We start from the raw sequence: 9,969 nt of genomic DNA, 5'->3' as shown, positions 1-9,969 counted from the left end.
GAGAAATTTTAGTACATCGCACACTTTGTCAGTGCTGGGAAATGGGTGGCCAGACTTGGGGGCCAATCAGGGTTCAAGATTACTGGACTGGGCTATGAACCAGAGTCAGAGAGGGTAAGCTGAGAGTCCAAGGCTGAGACAAGAACTAGAAATTATGCTAGGAAAGGGGGCCCTACCTTTGAAATTGAAATCTTTTGAACAAGGTCAGAAAAGGACAAATTGGACAAGAAGGACAAGAGGAAAAAAGTCTTAAAGAAAAAGCAAGTGCACATGATACTACAGGACTAACCATTGTCTACAAATAAACTATCCAAAATAATGAAACAGAGCAATAATGCAATTAATTTTTAAAAGAAACAGTAAGGTCAAGCTGGACTGCACAAAACAACTAATTCCCTCCTGGGCGATCAAAGATTTCAGAAAAAAGAGCTGTCGGTGGAGAATGGATTAGTACTGAAAGGACAGTGCTTCCAGAGAAAATGCTTCCAGAAAGCCTGAAAAAGATTCATGAAGGACATCTCAGTGTGATACTGTACAAGAGAGGAGCACTTTATTAACACACACAAATGCACAAATAGAAGGAAAGGTCACAGACCTACATTCATGCAAAGTAGCAGAGACAGAACTGCAAGGAACCTATTACAATCCAAGACACACCTAGCAGAGTGTTGGCAGTGGTTTCCAGCTGATTTATCTGAACACAGAGGAAACCACTACCTGCTGACTCTTGATTATCACAGTTGCTTCTGAAGTAAACTAAGCAACATTAGGCAGCACTGCCGTGAATCACCCCAAGACAATAGTACTCATGATGAGCTCACTCAGGACAATGGATGACAACACATATCCAAGGAGAATTAAAGATTTTCTAAGGGTCAGCCCTCCATATTACCCAGAGTCCAACAGACAAGCTGTAATATAGGTACCAGTCAGTATTTAAGCAAATATTAGAAAAAGCATTTAGAAGAGCAAATACTAGGAAAGTCGTCAAGGACATTTAATTTATTAACCTAGTGAAACACACCTATGGAATCAAGGGCTTCACTTTCCCAGATGCTAAGAAGAAGGGGATTCAAATCAATTGCCACCCCTTCTACTGCTTAGAGTTAAGATCATGTAAAAGTAAAACACAACTAAATAGATGAAAGAATAAAAATGCCAGAATACTGATAACTTTGGTATGAAATTTCAGTACACTGATGCAAAGCTGACTCTGGCACCAGCTTAAATTCAACTCAATCCACACCAGGAACAGACTTGTTAAAAAAGTAAAAGGCTATGAAGAAAATTGATGAGGCAACTCAATTATAGCCAAGACAAGCACAATCACCAGAGGGCCATCCAGCTCTATCTAAAGCAGGGGTGTCAAACATATGGCCCATGAGCCAGATACCCATTATCCAGCTCCCAGTGCTACCCCTGGGTCTGAATTGATTGGTTCCAGTGCCTGTAATGGGAGCTTTCAGGATCTCTGATCAGACAGGCCAGCCTAAGCCAAATCAGCCACATCTGAAGTAAACCTCAGTTAATGAACTCTGTCCCACTTCAGAAAGAGTGAGCATCATGACTGGCTGCTAAGAGTACTTCCCATCCATTCAGCACCAGCTGGAGCCCTGGATTTTCAGGCTAGTCAACAGTTCTGTGGCAAGCCTCCTGGTTCTTGCACTCCAGTTCTCCTGGCTTTGGGGTTATTTCTGGACTTCAGGTTTGGATTTTTCTGAGGATCTGCTACCTGGCTCCTGACCCAGTTTGGCTCTGTTTTCAGACTTTGCCCTGTGGATTGTCCCTTAGATTGGTACTCAGCATCTGATCCCTGGATCCTGACACTAAACTGTGTTGTGGACTCTGCTTCTGAACTTCCCTTTGGTTTTAGTATATGGCTCCTGCCCCCTGACCCAGCCTCAGACCCCTGATTTCCTTCAGTAGTTTAACCATTAGGCAAGACAACCTATGCCCCAGTCCCTTACAGGACACATGCCACATATGGTGCCTGCTTCAGCTGGTCCGGGACCAGTATGACACATGGCACCATAGATGCTGCATTCAGTGCAGGTCCCGGACCAGCTGGAGCAGGCACCACGTGAAGTGCAGTCCTGGACCACTTGTGGGGGGCACTAGATGTAGTATGGATCTCAGACATGCAGCGCAGTCTGTCTAGGGAGGATGCCACATGTAACACAGATCCCAGAGTGTCTAAAGAAGCCGTAATGGACACTGGAACCAGGATGAGGTGGAGAGGAGTCCAGGGTCCATGGGCTAAATCCAGCCCATAGACTGTCCCCACATGACTCATCCAGCCCACGACACGGATGAGTTGGACACCCCTGATCTAGAGGCACAAGAATCAATGTTCACTCCAAGCGTGGGAAAAGATTCAGCCACAGAATGGAAGGGCCACGATATGCCCCAATGCTGTTATTAAGCAAGAACATTAGAGAGGGCATCTCTAAACTTCTTTTGCTTACAGGGGGAAATCAGAGTTAAGTAGCTCTTGCACTGTCCCGGTAAGGGAGACACAGGAAGTGACTTGAACATTCTGCTCCTTTTTCTATGCATCACAAAGAGAGAGAAGCAGAGAGGAAGAGCGAGCAACAGAATACTAAGCTGTGAGAGCAGAATGTGTTTAAAAGCCATGTTAATAAAAGCCCTGCTTGTTTAATCTATCTTGTGTGGCTGTGCATTTCTGTAAGCAGTCTAAACCAAGACAATAGAGGCCTTAAATCACCAATGTGATGACCTGATCCTGATACTGTCTGAATCCTGGCCAGTCTTCAGTCACAATAGCTCATCCTGCCTCTATATCCAATGCCCCAGACACACTATCTTTATTCTCTTGTATGCTCCCTATTCCAGGCTGTATTGGTACAATTAATCTTTGTTATGTCAATGCAACTACTAGCATGAGCAACAGTTCTCAAAGTCAGTCTTGCAAGGTGTTCCTTCAGAAGAGCAGGAATAACTTCAGTGTGCCAATAACACCCAAAAGGTAGGTTTCATTCTTCAGAGCTGACAGCCTGGAAACTTCATCCTTCGCTGCCATCAAACACATTCACTAAAGCAATACAAAGTGCCCATCACAGAGGAAATTTTCAAAGGCATAAACAGCAGGTAGGGAACAAGCTCCCTTTGCTTTTACCCAGTAGCAGTTAGGTATCTGACTTATCATGCTCTTAAGTCTACTGAGCTGGTAGAGGCAGGTTGCCTTCTAAAACCAGGAGGCGGTTGGAGTGTTGCTGCAGTTATGATGATCCAGGCACTATGAGAGACATAAGGGTTTTCTTTAATTAATATTTTTATTGGACAAAGTGAGAAAAGGCACCTGGTGCCCAAAACCTTGTCTCCCATTTTTCCCATTTATTCAGTTAGTTCAATAAAATATATTACCAAAACCACCCTTGTTCTAAAACCAGACATGCAACTCTGCAGCCATATAGTAGTGCTATTTAGGTACACTGCTTTCAGTTCAGAGGGTAGACCTGAAGATACCACTCTGGAGCATGGTAGGTTTACTATATAGATGGGTACCTTTAAGTACCCTTTGCACCTTTGAAACTCCCTGCTAAACAAATAGCTTTCAGGGTAACTAAGGGGGATAACTGGCACAGCAGCCCCAGGTGCCACCTTTGGGGAGGGGCAGCAAAAAATAGCCTCAGATGCAGCTGGTGGCTGGCCAAGCCATCGCCACCAGCAGCACAGCAGCCAATATTGTCCTGTGTGAGAAAGCTGCCCAGAGTGCAGAGCTGTTCTGTTAAGCCTCTGATGACAAAAGCTGGATTCTCAATACCTTGCTATAATCCCTTACCATAAATGTTCATAGGACCAGAGGAAAGCAGGGTTAGAAGGGGCCTCGTCTAGGTCAACTAGTTTAGTCCCTCTGCTCAAGACACACTCATTCCTAACTAAGTCCTCACAGACAAGTGGCTGTCCAAACTGCTCTTGAAAATTTCCAGGGATGGAGATTCTACAACTTCTCTAGGTAGGCCTGTTCCAATGCTTGACCACCCTCATCATCAGAAAGTTTCCCCTAATCTCTAACCTAAATTTCCTCTGCTGCAATCTGAAGCTGTTGCTCCTAGTCCTGTCCCCTATGGCCACAAAGAAAAGCCCATTTCCATCCTCTCTGTAATCATACATGTATTTGAAGACTGTGATCAACGCCCCCCTCCAACTTCTCTTCTCCAGACTAAATAACCCTTGTTCTTTCAACCTTTCCTCATAACCAGGGTTTGAATTACAGGGGAGCTCGGGGGGAGATGAGCTCCCCACCCCCATAAAAGACAAGAGCCCCCCTTATGAGATTTGAAAATCATAACCTGGGGGGGTCTCTTATTGGGGCATCATGATGAGCAGCCCATTTTTTTGCAGACCTGCCCCCCAAGAATCAAAATGTAATACAAACCCTGCTCATAACCCATACTTTCCAGGTCTCTAATAATTTTTGTTACTCTCCACTGAACTCTTTCCAATGTATTTGCATTCTTTTTTAAATATGGGGCCCAAAATTACTCCAGTACTCCAGGTGAGGCCTGACCAGTGCTGAACAGAGTAGAAGAATCACTTCCCTTGATTTTCAGTGATACCCCTTGTAATACAACCCAGTATGTTTTTGGCTTTTCTTGCACCAAGTGCACATTATTGGCTCATATTCAGTTTTTGCTCCACTGTAACCCCTAGATACCTCCTTGCAGTACTGCAATTTAACCAGTCATTTCCCAGCCTGTGTTTGTGTTTGCAATTATTTTGTTCCAGGTGCAGCACTATGTTCCTGTTCTTGTTGCATATGGTTGATTGCAGACCATTTCTCCAGTCTATCCAGGTCATTTTGAATCCTAGCCCTGCCCTACAGAAAGCCTGCGATCCCACCCAACCCACTGTCATCCACATATTTGCTAAACGTGTAACTCAATCCATCAACCAAATCATTCATGATGGTATTAAACAATATTGGACCCAGCAGTGATTCCTGGGGAACCCTACCTGATATCTTCTCCCAACTAGACATTGAATAATTAATGACTCATTGAGCACAATGATCCAACCTTTATGCATCCATTTTTCAGTACTACCATCTAAGCCGTATTTCCTCAGCTTGTTAATGAGAATGTCATGGGAGAAAGTGTCAAAACCCCTGCTAAACGCAAGGTATATCACATTCACTGCTCTCCTGACATCCATAGAACCTATCACCTTATCATAGAAGGAAATCAAACTATTCAGGTGCGACTTGCTCTTTTGAATCTATGTTGGCTGTTCCTGTTCACCCTGTTCTCCTCTATGTTCTAGGTTCCTCGAGGCTCCATGACCTTTCCAAGTATGAGGGTCATGATGACTTGTCTCTAATTCCCCAGATCCTCTTTCTCCCCTTTCTTAGAGACAGACACCATATTTGATCTTTTCCAATCAGTCCTCCTCATCCAACCTCCACAAGTTCTTAGAAAGGATAGGTAACGACTCTGAAATTACCTCAGTCAATTTCTTCATTACTGTAGTCTACATTCCATCTGGTCCTGCCTACTTGAAGCATCCAGCTTCTCTAATAATCCCAAGCCAGTTCTGTCATTACTAGGCTGTTTGACTCCTTATTTTGTTGCCAACTGCACTCACCATCTGGTAGCTGCCCCTATTTATAAGGACACACTTGTAGAATCCCTTTTTATTGCCTTTTACGTCTCTTGCCAGGTGCATCTCAAATCATCCTTTGGTTCTCCTAATTTTCTCTCTGCACACCTGAAATACTCTTATACTCTTCCATAACCAAGTTTCCACCTTTTTGTAGGATTCATTTTTGAGTTTCTACTCACTGAAGAGATCACTGTCTAACCTGGCTGGCCTTCCATTACACTTTCTGTTCTTCTGTTGCATCGTGATAGCATGCTTTCTCCTGTCCCGTTAAAAGGGGCTCCTTAAAGTAGAGCCAGTTCTTTTGGATTCTGCCTACAATTTCCCTGATTCTGGAGAAGATTCTGCCTACAATTTCCCTGAGTTTCTTAAAGTCTGCCTTTCTGAAGTCCAGTGCCCTTATTTTGCTGCTCTCCTTCCTTCCTTCCCTTAAGATCTTGAATTCTTTCATTTCATGGTCATTGCCATCCATTACCTTCCACCTTCACATTCTCAAAATATTCCTTGGTGTTTGCAAGCAGCAAGTCAAGAAGAGCTTCCCCACTAGTTGGCCTCCCTATCATCTATATAAAAAAAATATCCCCAACACAGAATTTTCTGGACTGCTGTTATATTTTAGTTGGAAAAGTCTCAGTATGATCAGTTTTTAAAGTAATGGATTGAATTTCATTATTGGCCATTACCTATATTCAATAACAAAACAATAAAGAAAAGTTTTAAGTGACATTTTTATACTGTCACCAGAAATCAGCCAGTTGATTGTATGAAGTGTTGCATGAACACACAGGGCTCCATCTGTAAACACTGCAGTACAGAAGTCTCGTTGCTTCCAGTCAGGTATTTATGACAGGCTATGTTCTACTATGGGTATTTTCCATGCTTCTGGGCTTTCCTGGTTGACCCCCACCCCACTTTCTGCTACATGTGTCAGAGGTGTTTTAAGCCTTCCTCAAAGGCATTGGGAATTGGCTGCAGCCAAGGCTGGGGATTTTGACTGGGTGTGCCAATGCTCCTGCTAGGACCAAAGCCAAAAGTTCCTGGCTAGAGGGTCTTACCCCTCAACTCAGGGTCAGATTGATCACTATATTTGGTGTCAGGAAGGACTTTTACCTCATGGTCAGATTGGTATAGACTATGGGGGGTTCTGTCTTCCTCTGCAGCTGGGGGGATGGCTCTTTACCTGGGATCTCTCAAGCATATTTTAATAACCTTTTATAGAAGCAGGACATTGGCTGCTGTGGTTCCCTGCTTTACCTGTGGCGCATTAGGATGTTATGTTTTGTGCTGTGCCAGAGCTGGCAGTAGTCTTATGAAGATCTTAGATCATGGATTGTATAGGATTGTTGGGATAAGGATGATCATGCCTCAGACAGGGGATAGTGCTAGATGACCTCTGAAGGTCCCTTTCAGCCCTGCTTCTCTATGATTCTCTGTGACATATGCACCCACCAGATGAATCATGGACCTGATCCATTCCCATAAAACCAACAGAAGTTGCTCCATGGATTCAACTGTGTTTGGATTAGGCCATAAATCTTATTTTTTCAGCTTTCATGGGTTGTAAGAATGGAACAAATAGAATGACAGATGAAAAACTGTTTCTAAACCCTTGAGGAGTGAAATTCTCGATAATAATCTTCTGAATAAGGTAGTGGAGGCAAGAAACCTTAATTTCTTTGAGATGATGTTTGATATATTTATGGAGGAAACAATATACTATATTAAGGGTGTGCTTAGAGTACTAATGAGAGCATGTGAGACATAGATCTTCATGACCGATGCCCCCATGAGGGGTCTGAAAGGTAGGCTGACCTCCATGAAGGTTGGTTGTATCTGGGAGCTATGTGGTACCTCCATACTTTAGGATTCTGAGGGTCAACTGCTAAATCCATGAAGAATTCCTCCCCCCAACAGGAAACATCATTTAGTTTCTGGGGTTTTTTTCACCTTCTTATGAAGCATTGGGCATTGGCCATAGCTAGAAGCAAGATTGTTTTGGGAGCACTGGTGCTCCTAAATGGTACTGGGAAATCTCTCAGGCATCTGGCTGGTGGATTTTGCTCATACACTCAGTGTCTACAAAAAGGATTTTTCCCTTGTTTAGACTGATAAGGATTGTTGTTGTTTTTTCCCTCCTGCTGCAGCACAGGGCATGGCCCCTTCCTAGGACTGGTGGTCCCTTTTCTCTTCCTATGACAGGCTGTGGGATTTGTTTAATTGGGTGCTCTGTGGCTACGGTATGTGAAAGAGGCAAGAATGGATGTTCTTAGGGACCCTTTACAATAAATGTTCATTGCATGGTTGCCTGCAAATGAAGGGAACAGAACTAGATGGCCTGGGAGGTCCCTTCTAGTATTATGCATGCTCTTAAATCCCATGTGATTTTATCGATATTTTTTCTTAGAAATATACATTTGTGACTTGAGACAACTTAACATGTTTAATGTAAATTACTTAATCAGCTCTATTATGAGGGCTGAATCAGCAGTCTTTAAAACAGATGACTGTGGAAGAACAAACCAAAAGTAAAGTGCATCTTCTCCACACAAGTCTGTTCCTCAAAACTACTGAATATTCATGCTGCAGTGTCAAACAGAGTTTAATATCATGCAGCTGCTGAGAGTTTGTATGTATTTGCCCATGGCATTTCTAGTGGAAGAACATAAACGTTCACATTTTGTCGTCTTCGACTGATCCACAGGTTCCAATTGAAATCACGCAAATATTTGATGTACATCAAATATTTATCAGGTCTGGGGTTAACTCTGTTATATTAATAACTCAAATTGTAAAACTCAACTGACCTTTAATCACACTGGTTTTCTCTAACGTAGCTGTCTCAGTCATGTTCTCCGCATTCTCCCGGTGCTCCAAATCATTTTGACAAGTAACTTGTAATTCTGAAACAGCAGCAGCTTGATTTGAGGACAATTTCTTGGTGTTATCTGCACAGAGATTCTGAAATAACACAGAGCAGCATGATTGATTTCAGGTGTAAATTGTTAGTCCAAACTGGATATTTTTCAGAAATGTGACAAGGAAGAGCATCAGTCATACTTTAGGTGAATTTTCTGTGAATTTGAAACACGAATCTTCTGTTTGTCAAAGTATGGTATAAATCACATTTACTACAATGCTTGCCTTTGAGGCATGTACACTATGAAGTAACATGACTAGAATGAAAAGACAGTCTAAGTTCAGAAATAACCTATTAGATATACTCTACAGTGTCTCTCTCTCTCTCTCTCATACACACACGTATGTAAAAGAGAAATTTCTATGTCTGCTTAGGCTAAAATAAATTTCTTTGTAGTCATTTGTTCTTATTTTATTGCTCATTAATTTGATGGATTTTATGATACAGTATATCATGAATATGTATAATATCTGGCATTTCAATTATGGTTATGTAGTTATCCTTTTTTAATATTGTGACCATGGTTAGATGGTCATTACATGCAATTGTTGCATAAGTAATTAGAGTGTAATTATATTGCAGAAGGTAAATTATGTGGTTGTGCTACTTATCACCTTTTGTCTGGCACATGTATTTAGTACATGCATTTTTTAGAACCCAGGTTCATTAATTGTAATTCATTTATACTGTAAATATTCTAAACCATATAATTAATATTCTACCTATATGAATTATTAGCAATCACATGTATCAAAAACAACCTGAGTGAAATTTTATCTAACTGCAATGTAAGTATAGTCCAGTTACAGTCAATATGCTATAAATTTTATTCTTATCTGCAAAATCAATATAAGTTTTTCATTCAAAATGAAATACAAGTTTTCTTCAGCAGTAATACACCATACAAACCCATCCTATTCAGTCAAAGAACTTAAAGTCAGTAAAACTCACTGGTTGTACAGAAATAGTGTTTGGTCCATTAACAATCAACCCACACTCAAAGATAGCACAAGCAGGAGCACAATGGCCACCATTTTATACTAGTCTATCTATTTGGAAAGAGTTATCAGCAAGAAAGCAAATGGCAAATATGAAACAGAAAGTTTGGTACAGTATATTAAGCAAGAAAAATGGTGATGAAACCTTTATTGTACCTGTGCAATTCTCCTTAGAAGAGAAAAACAACATGTCATAAGTGGGAGATCCTACTTTTTCAGGTGCAAGAATATAAATTGGCATTCTTTTAAAATGGCATTCTTTTCTACATCCTTTTTAAAAAAGCAAATACTAAAACATATCTCCAGACATGCTTTGCATCACATAATTTTATATCAGATAGTTCAGTACAGGTTGAATGTTATAGCAGAGATTCTATTTGTGAAAGAATCTAAGATAAAACAAAGAAAAAGCTAAAATTCAGTGGGTAAAATTCA

General features: G+C 41.4%; 1 long non-coding RNA gene across 1 annotated transcript in view; it reads right to left on the bottom strand.

Moving 5' to 3' along the window:
* The window catches only part of LOC109299789, a 34,302-nt gene extending 25,694 nt beyond the window's left edge, over positions 1–8,608 (bottom strand). Inside the window, exon 1 of the long non-coding RNA XR_002097999.1 lies at positions 8,424–8,608. This is a non-coding gene — a long non-coding RNA (uncharacterized LOC109299789). The remainder of the gene's footprint in view (positions 1–8,423) is intronic.
* Between the last annotated feature and the right edge of the window lie 1,361 nt (positions 8,609–9,969).

The sequence above is a fragment of the Gavialis gangeticus genome, unplaced genomic scaffold (assembly GCF_001723915.1).
Source record: "Gavialis gangeticus isolate Ggan-Ray unplaced genomic scaffold, GavGan_comp1, whole genome shotgun sequence".
In the NCBI taxonomy this organism is placed as follows: domain Eukaryota; kingdom Metazoa; phylum Chordata; order Crocodylia; family Gavialidae; genus Gavialis; species Gavialis gangeticus.
Note: the sequence above shows the minus strand (reverse complement) of the source record. Positions and strands in the feature narration are given on the sequence as shown.